At 39.5% G+C, this 18,640-nt stretch overlaps 1 protein-coding gene across 9 annotated transcripts in view; it reads right to left on the bottom strand.

The window, feature by feature from the left end:
• LOC149238963 (uncharacterized) overlaps positions 1 to 17,786 on the bottom strand; it is a 159,943-nt gene extending 142,157 nt beyond the window's left edge. For 6 of the 9 annotated variants that reach the window (XR_016246429.1, XM_089373258.1, XM_089373261.1 and 3 more), the window contains exon 1: positions 17,500 to 17,786. The gene's annotated coding sequence lies outside the window, so the exon portion shown is untranslated. Of the gene's footprint in view, positions 1 to 16,547; positions 16,671 to 17,499 lie in introns of all 9 variants that reach the window. The other 3 variants (XM_089373260.1, XM_089373265.1, XM_089373259.1) reach the window with 2 other exon arrangements.
• Positions 17,787 to 18,640: the final 854 nt, after the last annotated feature.

Genomic DNA, 18,640 nt, shown 5'->3' with positions numbered 1-18,640 from the left:
ATAATACAAATAAGACACAACCACAAGATAAAACAAATGATTAAAGACCAATGCCTTTATACTCAATTAACCATAGACTAAGTAAAAACAAGTTATCCAGAGCAATTTATAAATGTGACAAATAGTGACAATCATGAACGATTAAATGTAAATGCTTAAAACTTTGTCATGCAAGAGATTCCAGATTTAAAATAATTTTCATTAAGAACTTATATCTAGAACAATTTTCCAATAAACAATATCATTTTTTAAAACATTAATAGCAGTTGCCAATAGAGAAATCACTTACCACGAAAGGACACCAAGGAACTTTAGATGAACAATTTAATTATTCCTTAGGAAATTAATTTAATGTGGTAAAATGAAGAGATTAAATTTTTAATGTGACAAAAGTAAATTAAAATGGTTAATAAATCGAAATTGGGCCATGGGCCACATTAAAACTTTTAATGTATTAGCGCAAATCCTCTTTTAATTTAATTCTTTAGTAATCTCAAGTCACAAAAATGAAGACTTTTTTTTAACTTTACACTTTTTAATTTTTAGATTTTTTAAATTTTTAATGTTTTTTATTTTTTAGATTTTTAAAGTTTTTTAATGTTTTAGATTTTAAATTTTTTAGATTTTTTTCAAGTCATAAGTTAAAATAAAAATAAAAATAAAAAGTAAAACAAAAATCAAACAAAAAAAATCAAAAAACAACAACCCAAACAAACAAACAAACAAAAAGGAATTTTAAACTAAGATGTATTTGACCAAACTAAAGTGAAATAATAAAAATTAAACCTCATAATAATACAAATGAAAATAAATAAAAGTCGAAAGCTAACCCTAACTAAAACCTACAAAAGTAATAAATAAAAAATCGAAATGTTTTTAATTGTTATGTGCGTTTGCAGGTTGGAGCTCGACGGCGGTGAGGGATGGAGGGTTGGAGGAAACGCAAGTCGGAAAGGGAGGACGGCGGCAGGAGCAAGGGAAATACGAATAGCGGAAGGGAGATGCAGCAACTTGGACACAAAGGGATGTGAGGGGCAGCAAAGAAGAATGGCACACAGGGGAGGACAAGGCAGTGGGAGGATAGCGAGGGCAGGTTGAGGCCACACGCAGATGGAGAGAAGAGGTCGCGATTGCAGCGAATGAGGGCAGCGTTTGAGGAATGATGCAGCAGAGCAGCGAAGAGAAACGGAGCCGCGGGGAGGAAAAAGATGAGGGTAAAGGAGGGAACTTGCCAACAGAGTTGAGGAACGGACATGGGTTTTCTTTTCTTTTTTTTTGCAGGTTTGCGTGGAAGGAAGTGGCATCACGCAGTGATAGGTAAGGTCTGCGGACAAATGATAAAGGAGGATTCGATGATTTGGTGAGGAAATCACAAGGGGATTAGGACAGGAATGATGGAGAGAAAGTCGAATGGAGTTGTGGGAACTGCAACTGGTAAAGAAAACGAGGCAAAGAGCAGTGGAAATGGCAGCAGAGAGGAGGGCTTGGACAGAGGATAAAGAAATCCGAAAATTTTCAGAGAAACTCCAAAACGCAGAACAGTAAAAGAAAAAATTTTGAAAATTTCTGGAGGGGAAAAATGCAGCAAATAACAAGGAAAATGGTAGCCCAATAAAACCCTTAAAAATTTCCCATAAATTTCTAATTAAGATGTTATACTTCTGCTTCAGATTTGTCAATGAAACCCTTATAAAAAAATTCCAAATTAAAAAATAAATAAATAAAAAATAAAAAAATCAAACCTGTGGACTGCAAAAAGTTGGATAATATTCCTTGCAAAAATGATTTTCAGGCCAGATCTTACCCTCCAAGGCCTAGATCTGGTTTCAAATCAAACCTCTCTTTCAAATATACATCCTATACCTACAAACGAAATCACCCAGAACCCGGATATACAAAAAAATAAATAAAAACCCCAAAAACCCAAATCAGAAAACCAAAAGAATTTAAAAAATTTACAGATTTATACACAAATGGTAGATCTATCAAATCTGAGCAGTATGAGTCCAACTCCGCTCTCAGATCTGACAATCTAAGGCTCTCAACAGCCAGATCTATCAATTTCCCACACAAAAATTAATTTTTTAAATTTTAAAGGAGGTGCTTAACTCAAAACCCTTTGTATATCACACATAAAATCTTATGATAAGCCCAGAGCTAATTTGGATGGGCTCCTCAGAAAACATAGATCGAGAGTTGGTTGGTCCAACTGAAAACTTTCCCTAACGTTCGAGGATCTAAATATCAAGATTTTCCTGCAAAACTCAATCCAACCACCAAAATAAAGCGAGAAAATGATAATAAAATTCAAATAAATAGAGATACCTGCTATTACATTCAAAATTTAAATTATCATTTAAACCCCAGCGATTGAGCAAGATACTTGTACTCAAATCACTCTTCAGAAGCTATCATCAATAGCTAAAAAAAAAGTATGCATGAAAACAGCGCATCTTACAGTATTTTCATGAAGAGTAATACCAGCGAAATTTAACCCCAAAGTCTTTCTTATTATCCAGGAAAAAATATTACACAAAGGCTTCTTGTTAAACACATGACTCAAAGGTCAGATGAATTGACTGACAAATGACTTCCTATTTAAAAATAAATCCTCCAACGGCTAGTTCGAGTGATCCTCGTCAAAATAATCTCGACCGTTGATGAAAATTAAAATTTCTTTTAATCTCATCTATCGAAATATTTAATTCTTGAGGAAATAAGAATTTTTCAATTAAATGTATTTTAACTAACTCAAAATTTAATTTCCCCAAATTTTTGACTTTGACTTAACCCCGGGGATCAAAGGCTTAAAATTTATCAGAATAATTAATTTACCTTAGTCCATGGACTTCTTAAAATATAATTTTTAAGGACCGACGAATTTTGCCTTTGGAGAATTTAAATTTACATAGAACCTAGAATTAATTAAATTTTTGGCTTAGGATTTTAATTAATTTTTTGCCAGAAAATTTAATTAATTAACCTATTAGGGGATAAATTATTTTTCCAACCCTCAATACACTTTACATCATGATTTTCATATTTTTTACATCATAAGGGGGAAAACCCATTTGTAATAGACCCTCACAGACTACCCATTTCTGCGACACAAATATAATTCAGCAGGCCAAGCAATTTGTAATAAAATAACCTAACCAAATAGTTAGGATTATTCCCAAATCACTTTTACATAGACTCGATTTAGAACACTAGGACTTGCCTAAGATCCCAGTGACAAAATCCATTCCAGCTTTGGGGTAAGGCTGAAGGAAAACTCTGTCGACCATCCAAAAATTGATCGGTGAGACAAAAAACCTCCCAGAATGTAGATCATCACCAGAAAAGTAGGTTTACCTAGGCCATTACATACACGACACGAATCTGCTGAGATTATTTACATTATACACATGCAAAAAGGGTTTATATAACATCTTGAAAGTGAAGCTGATGATGATAGTTGTATGTCACGAACACATCGATCAGGCGTTATCCCTTTTGCAAAAAAATGGGGTGTACTGCTATGGGTCGTTGACATGTAGTGGTCAACAGGAAGAAATGTCCAAATTCAGAGGGAGTCTTGCAGTTTGACTTTCAGACTTATGCAGAAGTTGGCCTGGCAGTTTGAACTGCTGGGCAAAGAGTTCGACTTTTCTAAGTGCAGGTGGCAGGAAAAATTCACAGAGCCCAGTAGCAGTTCTAGCAGGCAATAGTGAAGCCGGGAAGTTATTCCGGTGAAGCAGATCAGTATTTTTCGCTAAGCAGTTTTTCTTGTCTGTGCACAGAGGTTTTTGCAGTTGTTACTAGAGCAAAATCAGGGTCGGGTGGAAGAGGAATAGCACACAAATTTGTATTCAGTAAATTCTTCATTAAAGCCATAGACAAAATTGATATTCAGGAGGCTTCAAAATTGTCTTCCCGGTTGGAGGACAAATTTGCTTGCTTATCAGGGCTCAGCTTTATAGGGTGTCTGGTATATAGATAGTGGAGCATCGGCTCACATGACAGGGGTTAGAGAATACTTCTCTTGCTACAATGAGGAGCAGATGGATTTCCATATTACAATGGGAAATAGAACAAAGTGCACTCCAGTGGGGAGAGGTACCACCGAATTTTAGAGGCAGTGAAGAACAAGTACCAGCGCTACAGATGTATTGCATGTGCCAGGATTAGGTATGAACCTGATTTCGGCATCCCAATTACAAGATAAGGGATATGACGTCCACTTCGTAGGGAAGAAGGTGTTTGTCAAACGCCTGAGCTAGAAGAGGGTGAAACATATTGGAGTTCGAAGCAACAAGTTGCAACTTGATTCTCCAATGGCTCTAATAGGCAATGACAGTAGTAGTGGGAAGGAACTGAATGAGCTATTGCATAGGAGAATGGGGCATTTACACCATGGAGCACTCAATATGTTGAAGGAGATAGTAACAACGGTTGTAGAACTTGGCACGGAATACAATGATGTGTGCAGAGGGTGCGTGCTTGGGAAATATGCTAAGGCAACATTCCCAAGAAGTGACAGCATAGCAAATGACGTGTTAGGACTTATACACTCAAACATTTGTGGCTCGATGTCCACTAGAACTCTCAGTGGGGCCGAATATTTCATCACCTTTATTGATGACCATTCCAGGAAAACATGGATATACTTCTTGAAGACCAAGGATGAGGTATTCGATTGTTTCAAGGAGTTTAAGGCTCTCGTGGAGAATGTGATAGGGAAGAAGATCAAGGTGCTTCGCTCAGATAATGGTGGAGAGTATATTGATAAAGACTTCACATATTTTTGTGCGAAGGAAGGCATCAGAAGAGAGTGGACAACTCCATACAATCCATAGCAAAATGGGGTAGCGAAGCAGAAAAACAGAACTATAGTTAGGGTTGCAAAAGCAATGTTATATGACCAAGATTTGCCCAAGTTTCTATGGGCAGAGGCATGTAACACAACGGTGTATATTTAGAACAAGACTCCTCATAGGGCATTGGGGACGAAAATGTCAAAAGGAGTCTTCACAAGGAATATGCCAGGAGTTAGTCACTTCAGGATCTTCAATAGCACTGCTTATTGCAATGTGCCAGATGAGAAGCGCACCAAATTGGATTAGACTATAGAGAAGGGGTTCCTCGTTGGGTATAGCGAAACCTCAAAGGCATATAGGATCTACATTCCTAGAAATAGGAAGATTGTAGTGAGACGAGACGTAAAGTTCATGGAGGACTGAGCTTTCAAGAGATCTCGTGAGATGCTTGTAGGTGATCAGAATCAGCCAATTGAAGCTCCATTGGTCCAACAACAGGGGCAGCCAGTGGGACAGTCACAGGGATCCAATACAGTGACCAGTACTAGCATTTCCTTAGGTGCAGGGGATCTAGTGAGATCACAGCAAACGGAGCAGCAAAGGCAGGATGAGGAGGAGTTGGTTGAACCTCCCACCACTAGTGGTCAAACTAGCAGAGAAGTTCGTCTGACATTGAGAGATGCGGAGGTGGTCGTTGGAGCTCCTAGAACGAGTGCAGCAGCCTGACAAGTACCAAGCATTGGTGGCTCAGGTTGCAAAACCTTCCAACTTTCAGGAAGCCGCATAGCATCAAGTGTGGGTAGATGTCATGGTAGAGGAGTACATCTCTATCATGACGAATGATATTTGGGAGGTGGTATCGAGGCTTGAGGATAGGTCAGTTGTAGGTTCTTTGTAGATCTACAAGATCAAGTATGTTGCAGATGGCAACATGGAGAAGTACAAGGCTAGATTCATGGCAAAGGGGTATGCACAGAAAGAAGGGATAGATTATGAGGATATCGTCACCCTAATTGCCAAATACACTTCTATTCGATCAGTTATATCCCTAGCAGCTCGGATGGGGTGGCAGATTCACCAAATGGACGTCAAGACAGCATTCTTGAACAAGGTGATAGAGGAGGACGTGTACATAGAACAACCAGAGGGATTCGAGACTCATGAAAGTGCACTCATGTGTGCGGATTGAAGAAAGCTCTATACGGGCTCAAGCAGGCCCCAGGGCATGGTATGGTCGGATTGACAACTATTTGCAACAGATGGGATTCATCAAGAGTGACGCAGATCCCAAACTTTACAATTTGTTGGTAGAGGATGAGCCACTCATCCTACTATTGTATGTGGATGATCTTTTCCTGACAAGGTCATCAAGGATCATAGAGAACTACAAGAGGAACCTAGCAGCACATTTTGATATGAAGGATTTGGGGTTGATGCACTATTTCCTAGAATTGGAAATGTGGCAGAAGAATAGGGAGATCTTCCTTGGCCAAGGAAGATATGCTACAGATATTCTGAAGAGATTCATAATGCAGGATTATAGACCCATGTCTATGCCCATGATCACCAACTAGAAGAAAATAGATGCATCAGATGACAAGGATGTTGACACAACCTTGTATAGATAGCTCATCGGTTCTCTCATGTATTTGGTCAACACTAGGTCAGATATCTGCTACGCGGTCAATACCCTCAGTCAGTTTACGGTGGAACCAAAGAGGGCACATTGGACAGTGGCAAGGCACATTTTGACGTATGTACGCAACACAATAAAGTATGGGTTGAAATATACCCGAGGGACTGTGTATTTTGGATGCTTCTTAGTTGCAGTGGTTGCAATAGCAACAACAACAGTGAGAGGGAGTTGCAGTGCAAATGCAGAGTTGGCAGCAGTACAGGTTGTACAATGTAGTGTCAGCAACAACACAAATGCAGCAGTTTGGTTCAACTACAGTCAGCAGCAAATGAATCAAAGATGACGCAGTGGCTGGTGGACAGTGGCAGGCAACTACAGTTGTCAGACATCAGCAGTGTGTATGGGAGGATGATGCAGGGACAGGGTGTTGCAGCAGTGCAGCACTAGAACACCTTCCTTGCTAAGAGGGAGTGTTAGTTTTTGTAGTATCGAATGGTGTTCTAATCTCGACACTTTGTGGAGAGGCTAAAACCCATGAGTTCTCCAAAACGCAAAAAACGTTTCTGGAAATTCCACCTAGATATGGCTCAATTAAATTAATTGACCATAATTAAAAATTTCTAAGTCTAACTTAGGAAAAATGGCTAATTAAGAGTAATTAATTGAGAAAGGTGAGAATTCTCTAAAAACTCACACGGATCGACTAGGAAATAATCTCAGCCATTGATTAAGTTTTAATCTTGACTGTTGGAGTCCCAACTGGAGATTATAAGAAGAGGTCGATGGGTAAATGGAGAACACGCCAGTGCAGATACTTAGTGATCCAGACCGTTCGATTTTCCAGTGCAGGTGATTCAACAAAGAAATTGAGTCAGAGGTCGAGTAGCAAGTGGCAGAGGGGCAGCACAATAGATTTCTAGAAGCATTTCCAGTTCTGGAAGAGTCAGAAGAGGAGACCAAAATTATTCTTTAGGACGTTGCGCAGGGGCTGTGCAATGCCTCAAGATACGCAGTTCAATCTTGCTAGAGCAGTGGTCGATTCAGCTTCCAGTGGCCGAGAAAATTTCCAGAAGGTCGGAAGAATCACTTCTAGTGGCAGCAACAGGCTAGACATCACATCAAAGGCAATTTTTGGGTAGCACGAGTGGGGCTTGCGCAAAAGGTTGATGCAGAGGTGTTCCAAAGCCAGTTCTGAGGCTCAGTTTGTTACAGGAATGCTTGAGGGTAAATTCCCTTTATTTTTGCTAGTATTTCTCTCAGATAATCGTACTCATAATTTATGTTACTGCATAATAATAAAAACTCTCATTGCTGCACCGGTTTTCCCACATTGGGTTTTTCCAGGGACAAATTATCTAAAAATAACAGTGTCATAATTTTTGTGTGCTATAGCAATTCTTAGTTTCCAATATTTTATTTCCACAAAATTTATTTTATTTGGTGAAAAAATTGTAGTGTGATTAATCGATATTAATCATAAAATTAATAAACTGTTAATCAGTTAGGAGAATTAATTCCAATTGTTGCATTTCAATGAATCTTCACATCAAGCACCAAGAGAGGAGGTCTACAAGTGGAAATAATAATTTATATATGTCAAAGTGTGGAACTGCTATTGAAAGTGACAAATCGGCCTGCATTAAGGAATGCGCTTAAGGGCTAATTGTCACACCACAAGTGATATCTGCGCTCGAGGTACCATCAGATTCGGGTAAGGGAGCAAGATATCTCCAAGACAAACTTCAAGTATCACTATGGACACTTCGAGTTTTTGGTGATGCTCTTTGGGCTAACCAACACACCAGCTACCTTCTAATCTTGCATGAACCATGTGTTTCGCAAGCAGTTGCACAGATATGTCTTGGTTTTCTTTGACGACATATTGATCTACAACCAGACATGGGAAGAGCACTTGCAACATGTGGAGGAGGTACTACACATCCTAGAGGAGCAGCAGTTGTATGCCAAGATGTCCAAATGTGAGTTTGGACTAGCAAAGATGTTGTACCATGGCCATATCATTCGGGAAGATGGGGTGCAAGTACATTAGGAGAAGATTCAGACCATTTTGGATTGGCCTACACTCAAGAATGTGACGAAGTTGAGGGTGTTCTTGGGCATGTGCACTTATTAGAGGAGATTCGTCAGGGGATTCTCACAACTGGCAGCAGCCCTACTGATTTGACGAAGGGGGAATTTGAGTGGTCTAAGGGCGCGCATGAGGCTTTTGAGTGCCTCAAGGGAGTCATGAGCAGTTGCTCGGTGATGGCTTTACCGGATTTCTCGCACCCCTTTGTATTGGAGTTCGATGCCTCTAGAGAGGGACTTGGGGTAGTTTTGATGCAGAGTGGGCACCCCATCGCATTTGAGAGCAGGAAGCTAGAGAAGCATGACAGGTTGTACTCGATTTACGACAAGGAGATGTTGGCCATCATGCATGCGTTGGCAAAGTTTAGGCAGTATTTGGTGGACAATAGGTTTAAGGAGAAGACCGACCACAACAGGGTTTGTTTCTTCTTAGAGCAAAAGGGGTTGATTGAGAGGTAGCAAAAGTGGGTCAGTAAGATCCAAGCATATAATTTTGACATAAAGTATGTCAAGTAGAACATGGTGGCGGATGCATTAACCAGGAGGCCCGTGACACTCTCACTCATAAGCATCTCTTCAAACTGGAAAGAGCAATTATTGGTCAAGTACTCCAAGAACTGACACGTGTGTGAGGTCCTAGATGGCATGGCAAATGATGACGAGAACGGGGCGATGAACAACGTGATCTACTATAAGGATCAGATTTTCTTAGTGCTCGACTCCCAATTGCAGGAGAAGATGATGCAAGTTGCACATGATCACCCACTGGCAGGACATCAGGGGTTCACCAAGACGTACAGGGCCATTAGAGAACGCTTCACTTGGAAGGGCCTTAAGGAGGGCATATTGAGGCATGTTCAGGAGTGTGACACTCGCCAGAGGAACAAGGGAGAGCTAACACACCCAGCGTGTTTATGTAATGTACCAAACAAAAAAATTGCCAATTTCCGGAACCACAATTCTTCGTATAAAAATTTCACCCATTTAAGAGAAAATCACCAGAAAATTCAACAACAAAAGAAACAACCAATAATGTTGCAACAAGCAACTCAACTTTATTTTACTATAATATGGGAGAAAGGTTACATGCCAAAACAATAGTTGAGAAGGTCTCCAAATATTCTGCTGCAATGCTAATCCGGTCTCCAAACTGTAACTGAAAACATCGCCCAAATGGGAGCTCTATGTGACCACCCGCTCCAATGCACAAGCTACTATTGCAAACTGCTCTCTCCAAAACCCCAATCAAGCACTGTGAGATTTTTTAGTGAAATCTCCTGAAGAGCGTTGAGTTTTCGTCCAACACCCACTACTACACCCGAGGGTTTCCGTCCTGGGGCTTAGAAATTGGGAACTAGGTTCTCCAAACCTCATCAATAGAAAATAGCAACAATCCAAGATGTCCTCTAATGGCCTCCTCCTCCTCTTTTTATAGATCTGATGGACCCCTCTAGAAGCTCCTATTTTATTATTATTTTAATCATTGAGCACATTTCCCTTAATTAAAATATCCTTTTTAATGTGGGAAAATGGTAAATTGGCCACCGTGCCTCCTCAGGCCACCAAAAATCACTTCTAACCATCCCATCATGTAGATCTTCTTGTTCCAGTTCCAACGAGCTATTACACCAAGGTGTTCGGCCAAGTACTACTCCTGAAATGCCACCTTAAGCATTATTAATTGAATCTGGCCCATTAATAACTCTATTTTTTTAAAGTTGTCGGAATGCAATGAAATGAAAGGCAAATTGTGCAGATGATGGAATATACCAAGCGAATGCCATCGAAGCTCATAAAAACTCCTCAAAACCCCTCTAAAAGCCCCTGGGCCTACTGATGGCGCCAACCTGTACCTGTGACCCCGTTTGCCCCCAACTCTGAAAGTCCATCCTAACCATGCCATAAGGAACACCAGAAAAAGGAACATCACAGTTTACTACAGCCCCTCCCTATTCCTAAGAGGAAATGGGAGAGTGTGTCTATGGATTTTATCACAAGGTTACCGACAATGCAGGGGAGAGATTGCATTTATATAGTGGTTGTCAGGCTAACCACGTACGCCCATTTTTTTGCCATACCCTCTCAGTATTTGGCCTCACAGGTGGCCGAGTTGTTTTTCAGATCGGTATTTCGGCAACATGGTCTTCCCAAGATCATAGTTAGTGACAGAGATAGCAAGTTTATGGGAGGATTTTGGCAGGAGTTTTTCCACCTTGTGGGGACTGAGCTCACACTTAGTACTAGCTACCATCCATAAACAGATGGTCAGACCGAGATCGTGAACAAATGGCTAGAATGGTACATACTACATACACAATTATGTTACCGGGCAGCAGTGTGCATGGGTGAAGTGGCTTCATCTAAGAGAGTATTTTTACAATACCAATCACCACATGTCTATAAGTATGTCTCCATTTTTTGCCTTGTATGGCTATGATGCTTTGACTTTCGCTGAGATGTTTTTTGGAGACAGTAGGGCCCCAAGGGCCAAAGATTGGATCCAAGAGAGCCAAGACATCCTTAGAGCTCTCAAGGACAATTCGCAAACAACCCAAAACCAACAGAAGTTATATGCAGACAGAGGCAAAGTAGAAAGATATTTTGAGGTTGGGGACTTAGTCTTTCTGAGACTTCAACCCTACAAGCAGTCCACACTTAAGCAGAAGGGAGCAAAGAAGTTGAAGTCGCATTTTTATGGGCCCTACAGAGTAGCTAGACGAGTTGGGGAGGTGGCATATGAGATAAAGTGCCCACCAGGGAGTAAAGTGCACAATGTATTCCACGTTCGCAGGTCATAGCATTCGTTGAGTTACCACCACTAGATGATGAGGGGCATTTGATTTTGGAGTCGAAGGCCATCTTAGAGGTGAGGGAAAGGAAGCTCAAGAGCATGACCATCAAGGAGTATCTTGTCTGGTGGAAGGGGTTGCCAAAGCAGGATGCTACATGGGAGGGAGAACACATATTACAACAACCAACACTATAGTTGCTTGAGGACAAACAACATTTGGGAGGGGAGGACTGTAATGTTCCCTCCAAATAAATTTTATCAAAGCAGCCACCCCTATTTAGAAGTTAGTGGAATGTGGGGACCACCCTAGAGACAGAAAATCGAACCCCCTTGGAGGCAAGTCGAATTGGAGGGAGAAAAGCGGCAAAGGGCGTTGAATTGATGGGGTCCACAAGGGAAATGGAGGCGACTAAGATAAATAGGAGAGAGATACCTCATTTTGGGTCTTTTTGTCAATTTGGAAATTATTCTCCTATATGCTTGAGCTGCTGAGCCAAGTCTACAGCATGTTGTTCAGCACAAGAGGTTTCCGAGCGAGAATCTCACCTCCCTGTTCAGTGGACTTCGAGTGCCACTCTAGGGGAACTTTTTACACAATTTTTGGCGATGTTCCAGAGGTAATTGTTGGGAGTTTCATCCCATTTCTGAGTAGTCTGAGCACAGAAAGAGAAACTCGCGCTGCTTAGGGGAGCAGCTACAGGGCAGGTCGAGTTCCGGGTTTTTGGAGGTCCATTCTACAGGGTTATTGTTGGAGATCTTCAGAGGTTTGCAGGGCAAAGCTTGAGGGTATCACACAGACACAAATTTACTTTTCCAAGTAGTACGCAAAGGCTTCTTAGTAGGGCCTGCGCAAGCAGTGAAGGAAGCTGACTCGAATTGGTGAAGGGATAGGGAATTTTCAACTAAATTTTGTAAGGAATCACCAGGGGAATTCAGGGGGGATTTTCTTGTGGTTTGGCACCCAATTCAGGCAGAATTTCCAAGAAATGCAAATTGACTTGCTGAGGAGGAATTCACTTGTTGAGTTGTGTTATATTATTTCCACAACTAGCCCCAATAGTTTAATCAAGGGGTTTGAGGGGGGGCAGCAGAGCCCCCTCTATGGGGCCAGGGGCAGCACCCCGGGGAAAAAAAATCGGACCCTATATTAGGTGGGAAAACTTACTGATGGTTTTGTGCATGGATTTCGCACATGGTTTTGGGCACGATGGTTTTCGGTCCATGGTATTTTGTAGATCTGATCAAGGAAACTACAGTCTAAGTCACCAGGTTCGAGTTCGAGTTCGAGTTCGAGGACCATGAAATTCGAATAAAGTTCGGCAACTCAAATTTTGTCGATAAAATTCGACATAAAATTCGACATATAGAAATTCGAAAAAAAAAAGTATATTAAAGATAGAGGGCAGATTTATACACTTATAAAGACTATCTTATTGTTAGAAATTATATTAACTGAAATATACTTCATATTCAGCTATGGAATACCCATAAATTTGACCAGGAGGGAACCATTATAAGCTGGAAGGTCTGCGTGTTATTGTGTAACGAGAAGATAAGCAAGAGCTAGTACCTTATCCAATAATGGAGTCAAAGCATAATTCGATGAAAAGCTTGAAATGTATAGGAAAAATCAGCAAGTTATGTAGCACATGAAAATTGCTAATGAGTCAACCATATTGACAAAGAAATAATGAAAATTTCTAAAAGATACCATTTGATCAGATTTCAGAGAGGAATTTCGGTGATCTCAGATATAGTTTTTTGGTGATCTCAATGAGACAGAATTTCGTGAAGGCATAGTATATTGAAGAGATGAGTCATGACTTCATTGTAAATTGCAGAGATGATTTCGGTGCAGTGACAACTACAAGGTTTCGGTGCTACCACATAATACATTGACAAGGTCTAGATGCAGTGACAAAGTTTCAGTGCTGCCACAATGACAAGGTCTCGGTGCTAAATTTTGGACAGAGGCACAGCCGCACAGGACGTGAGTAACTCCACCAGCAAACAAATAATTTGTAACATTATGGACCATGGTTCGTTCCATTACTAATAACTATGACGGAAAAACTTACAAGTTACAGCACGCGGCAGTTACTTCTCGCCTCTCGGCCTGCCGCCTGGTAAACTGATATAGCAGAACAACCCTTTCTTTCACGATTTGGGAGATATCAATGCCTGTAGTCTTTGTTTCTGGAAAAACCCGAGCCCGTCAAGGTGTAGACTGTAGTCTATGGCGGCAATGAAAACTTAAACAACGAAACCCGCCAATGAAACCTAAAACAGCAACACTCATACCCGCGGGCGCGAAAAAAAACGAATTTTAATCTGCCGCCGGCAAATTTCAACGCATCGAAACGATTTTAATGGCGAATTTATTCGGCAAAAATTCGAATGCGGCATGAAATTCGAGTTCGCCGAATTTAATGGCGAACTCGAACGAACATATTCGTTTGACCTTGAAATACGGCGAATTTCGAATTTTATGGATAAAAACGGCGAATCCGGTGACTTAGACTACAGTTATGTTCTAATCCAGAGTTAATGGATTGTGGTTTATGGATGCTTCGGCATATATATATATGTATTGTAACATTGAAAGGAACATAATGAAAAATCAATCTGGTAGTCCCAGTTTTGGGATTCAGGGAAAAATCTTTGTGTATATTTGTTTTATGTGTTATGCTCTCACCATTGTTTATTTTCTGTTTTTAGAATTCTTATGCGAGTAATTTTTTGTACAGGGTTAAAACCTACAGAGGGGTCCTGGGGGTGGTTGGGAGTAGCTCAAACCCTTTCTGGGTTATTATGGGTCTATTGAGGGGAGCCTACAGCCAAATTTGCAAAAAAATTTGAGCACTCTAGAGGGGTCAAACACCTGTTCCATTCCAGCCAGAAGTAGCAAAATTTAAATCACTGGGCCAGCGCAAGGGTTTTGGAGGCAACACTTCTTAGCATTTGGGCAGCACTTTTCTCACCTGGGACTTGTCTAGCTTGTTGTAGCAAGCCCAGGTCCACCAGTTCCAACTCATTGTACCCCCATTTCATCAAATTAATAATATGGCTCAGCATTTCTTTGTGTAAATTTCTGGTGTGCTAATATCTCTGCTTATGTTTTAATTTTTGTTGCATGTCTGAGAATTTATGGCGTTGTCACTTAATATTTCCATTAGGAATATTACAGAATGATTATTCTTTGTGCTTGAATCTAATAGTATTATTAGTATACATATGAGGTATGTATATGCTAGCTACATATCCACTCCTTGCACAAATACACTAGTTACTCGTAGCTTATTATACTAGACAATTAATTAACAGTTGAGCATGATTAGCAAATAAGCTATGATTAACCTTAAGCCTGATTAATGATCAAGCTTATAGTTAAGCTTGATTAGTGGTTATTTGATTGATTAACCCTTAATCCTAACTAATAATTAATTAATAATTTATAAGTTACTATTATTATTATTAATTCAACATTTAATTAATTAGGGTTCTCACGAATTCATTTTGTTTTAATTAATCCATAAAAGTAAATGTTATTATTATGTTACTACTGTTATTTTATTATATTAGAAGTATTATTTTAATTATTTATTATCTTGATGACCTGACAAGGTCTAATGACCTTGAGTTAATTCAAGGATGGGAGGACAGGGAAGTGGCTCGAGGAGTAAGCATGGGGGGCTTAATGGCATTCACTTCGAAATCGAAAAAGTGTGGGACATTTATGACAATTATGATAGGTGGCTGACATTGATGGGGGGAGGGAGGCATAAGTGCAAGAGGAGGAGAACCAAGAGGGGGTTCATTGTTTTTGTTCTTTAGGGATTTGGAGTGGGGAAGGAAGGGGAAGAGAGAACTGAGAGGAGGAGGAAACTAAGAAAGGAGAGTGAGAACTCCGATTGGTTTGTAGTATGGAGAGTGTTGGATCTATTTCGAACACATTACAGCTGTGATTGGACTTGTGTTCGGAGAAATAGGGAACCTGTGGAGGTTCCCTGGACTAGAAAGTTGGATAGACTTCACTAGTTGGTAGGGTGGCATATTCAGTCTGGTGGTTCCAGCAGGAGCACTGCAACTAAACCACCATATCAGGTAATCTTCTTGTTGTTGTTTAATTTCTGTAAATTGCCATAAAACAAATTATGTACATGTTTTTAATAAGTTATAAAAAATATATACATTGAATTGTCAAATATCTTATTTTATACTGTAAAATTATGTGAAAAAATTATTTATGGTTTGACGACCCTGGAATGGATCCTTACACACAGTATCAGAGCCTAGATTCATTATCTGGCCCTAAAACCCACCAGACTAGCCCTTAATCCGTACCTACAAAAACATTAACATAATTTAGTCGTCTCCCAGAAACCAGTTATGGAACTTATGACAACTTAGATCAAATAATGAAAAAAATATTACTTAATTTATTCCTAATACTTAACTTAGGAATGCTTTTTACAACAAATTTATGATGGTATTACCCATCATTGACGGACTTAGAGACTCTTATTGATCAGCTTGAGACTCTTCTTAGTCAGCTCCTATGAAAGAATGGGCACTACATTTATGCCACTTTGGATTTATTTTATTTTTTTGTTGAACTTAAGATTGCAATTAAGAAGGCATCCCTGGGAGGAGATGTGGCCTTTATCTATAAACTTTTCTTCAACTTAAATTAAATTTCTACGAAGGTAGCATAATTATTAATAACTATAAATACCTCGAGTACTTGAGGGCCTGAGAAAAATACTAGAGTTTCCTCAAAATTTATTACCAGACTGTTCCGGCTGTTCTTTCAGAAAGGTCATGTATGAATGCAAAATATCTAGCTCCTGGAAACTTGTAGTTGTTCAACACATACAAAAATCTTTGAAGGACAATAATAACTCCATTAGTAGGTACCTAGCTATACCCTTCCCTTGGATGAAATACCTCCCGTGGATCTTAAGGTCCTCACTCCAATTTTCAATGAGAGGCCCATCGTAGGTCTGAATATCAGCTTAATCTAGCTGCAATCATGGGCCTTGATACGACTGGTGTAACTGCAATCATTAGCAGCAACTTTGGTGTATTTAAATAAAGTGGTTGTGCGTTGTCATAGTGACGACCTATATATATGCCTGCAATTTTGTCAATCAACAAACTCAACAACCACTCAGTTCCTTTCGCAGCTACTTCAACCAAACTGTGAAACTACTTTAACCAAAAAAACCTGTACTTTTCTATAGGAGTGTAATGTAAGTCGTAGTTCTTCGATATGATGCTCGTAGAAGCAATGGGCAGCTCCTCACCCAGGACATCAGAGGGTCGCATATAAATTTCCAAGCTTTGTTGGACCTAACTGTTTCCAACAGCAAGATACAGATAAAACACAGGGTCACATATAAACGTAGTTCAGAGCATATTACATATTTTGGCAAATACTGCAAAATGGATATCTTGTTCAATTAAAATCACCTTGGCGTGTAAGAGAAAATATGTAAGAGGCATTTGTAAATAATAATCTCTGTATAGTCAATATACAAGAAACCAAACTTTTGGGTCCTTACATGTGACCCAGCTCTAACTACTGTAAAACATGGAGCCGTGCATCGCTTGTGGTAGCCAAAAACCACATATGAACGGAGTTATTTGTTTTGTTATATGTGAGCCTATGGGAGGCCTCTGTTATAAAGATCTCTAAATGGCCTCTTTGTGAGAAGCCGAATTCATCAAAAAAATTATAGGGCGGGAGTCTAAGCGGATCTCAAACTCCAGAATTTCTGCAAGGGAAGATGGAATAATGCATCTGAATAAAAGAATAATCAAAATGGTTTGCAAACAGTGGCTTCCCATCATGAAAATGCCTTTAAATTTGCCGATTTAGCACGGTTTTCTTAGAGAAGAAAGTTAGGTTACCAGCCTGCCACTGACGACGATAGGAGGATCTTAGTGCACTGCTGGTAAAACTATGCTAACATTGAACTCAGTGTATGTCATCTAAACAATCCACGCCAGAGATGGCTATCCAGTGTGTTGTGTAAGTAGAGTATATTTAATGCGTATACTCTAGCTAAATTGTTAAAGGCGAAATATCAAATGAAGAAAAAATTGATGCACAAGTGGATTTGGGTATGACATAAATACAAGTACTTTTCAGCAACAATATTAGGATTAATCGTTTATCATACCTGAATATAAACATAAAAAATGCGTCTGATAACACCCTTCCAGCTTGTTGTATCTACAAACAGTGTCTCCGCAAAATGTAGATTTACATCGTATTGTCCACTCTCAATCCCCAAACCATAATATCAAACTGAGCTGGGCCATAGAAACACAGAGTTATTGCGGAGCGTAATATCAATGGAAAGGCGGTACCCGGAGCTGGGACATGGAAACACACAGCGATTGCGGAGCGTAATATCAATGGAAAGACGATACCGTGTGGTTGGAGAAATTTCAAAAGTGGTTGAAGAGCAGCGGTAGCAAATAAGCTATATATTGTATTTTATATAATATTTTTTTTTTATTTGGATTGTTTATATAAAATGAAATGATATGATATTTTAAAGTTGAGAGAGATTAAAAATAGTTTATGGGATTATGAGTTTTTTGTTTTTCCTTTTTTGTAATTTAATTTTTTTTAAATCGGCTTATAGATTGTAGAAGCATCTATATGTTTTTGAGCATTTTGAAGCAGAGCTAGCATACGTTCTTCTTTGAAGGCAACATTCTTGAAAAAGTAAATGAGTACAAGTAGATCGGGATTGATTTCAACAACAAACTTAATTGGGAGGACTCCAGAAAGAAGAGAATTTTAGGGGGTGGAAAGCATTATATGCTCTTCAAAACAAATGTAGAGAGGCAGAATTATGGGATTGGAAAACCATTAAAGTGCTTTTTGGACTCTTAGTTGTCCAGTGATGTTATATGGGTGTGAATTGTGGGCTAGCAGCGTCCTCGTCTCAAAATGGAAATAAATTGAGACAATCCAAAAACACTTGATCATGAGCAAGTTCAAAATAAAAAGTTCGGTACCTTATTAGATAATGTTGAGTGAAACAAGAACAACTCTCACAAAAGCAATTGCTATGGTGCGGCTGATAAGATATCTATAAAAAAATTGAGCAAATAGAAGTAGGTAGATGGCTTAATGTTATCTTCAATGAAGGCATGAGTGAAAGAAAGAAAATTTGGATGAGACAAAACCACACATGGATGCAAAAATGGAATATCTACCTCAATGCTTGTACCACAAATAACAAGGAGCTAAAGAATTTTGTTATGGAGAAGTTTTGTAAACGGATATGGGGAAAAGGGTTGGGTAGA

The sequence above is a fragment of the Pinus tabuliformis genome, chromosome 8 (genome assembly GCF_031772625.1).
Source record: "Pinus tabuliformis cultivar Carrire ecotype Pingquan chromosome 8, CPIR1, whole genome shotgun sequence".
Lineage (NCBI taxonomy): Eukaryota > Viridiplantae > Streptophyta > Pinopsida > Pinales > Pinaceae > Pinus > Pinus tabuliformis.
Note: the sequence above shows the minus strand (reverse complement) of the source record. Positions and strands in the feature narration are given on the sequence as shown.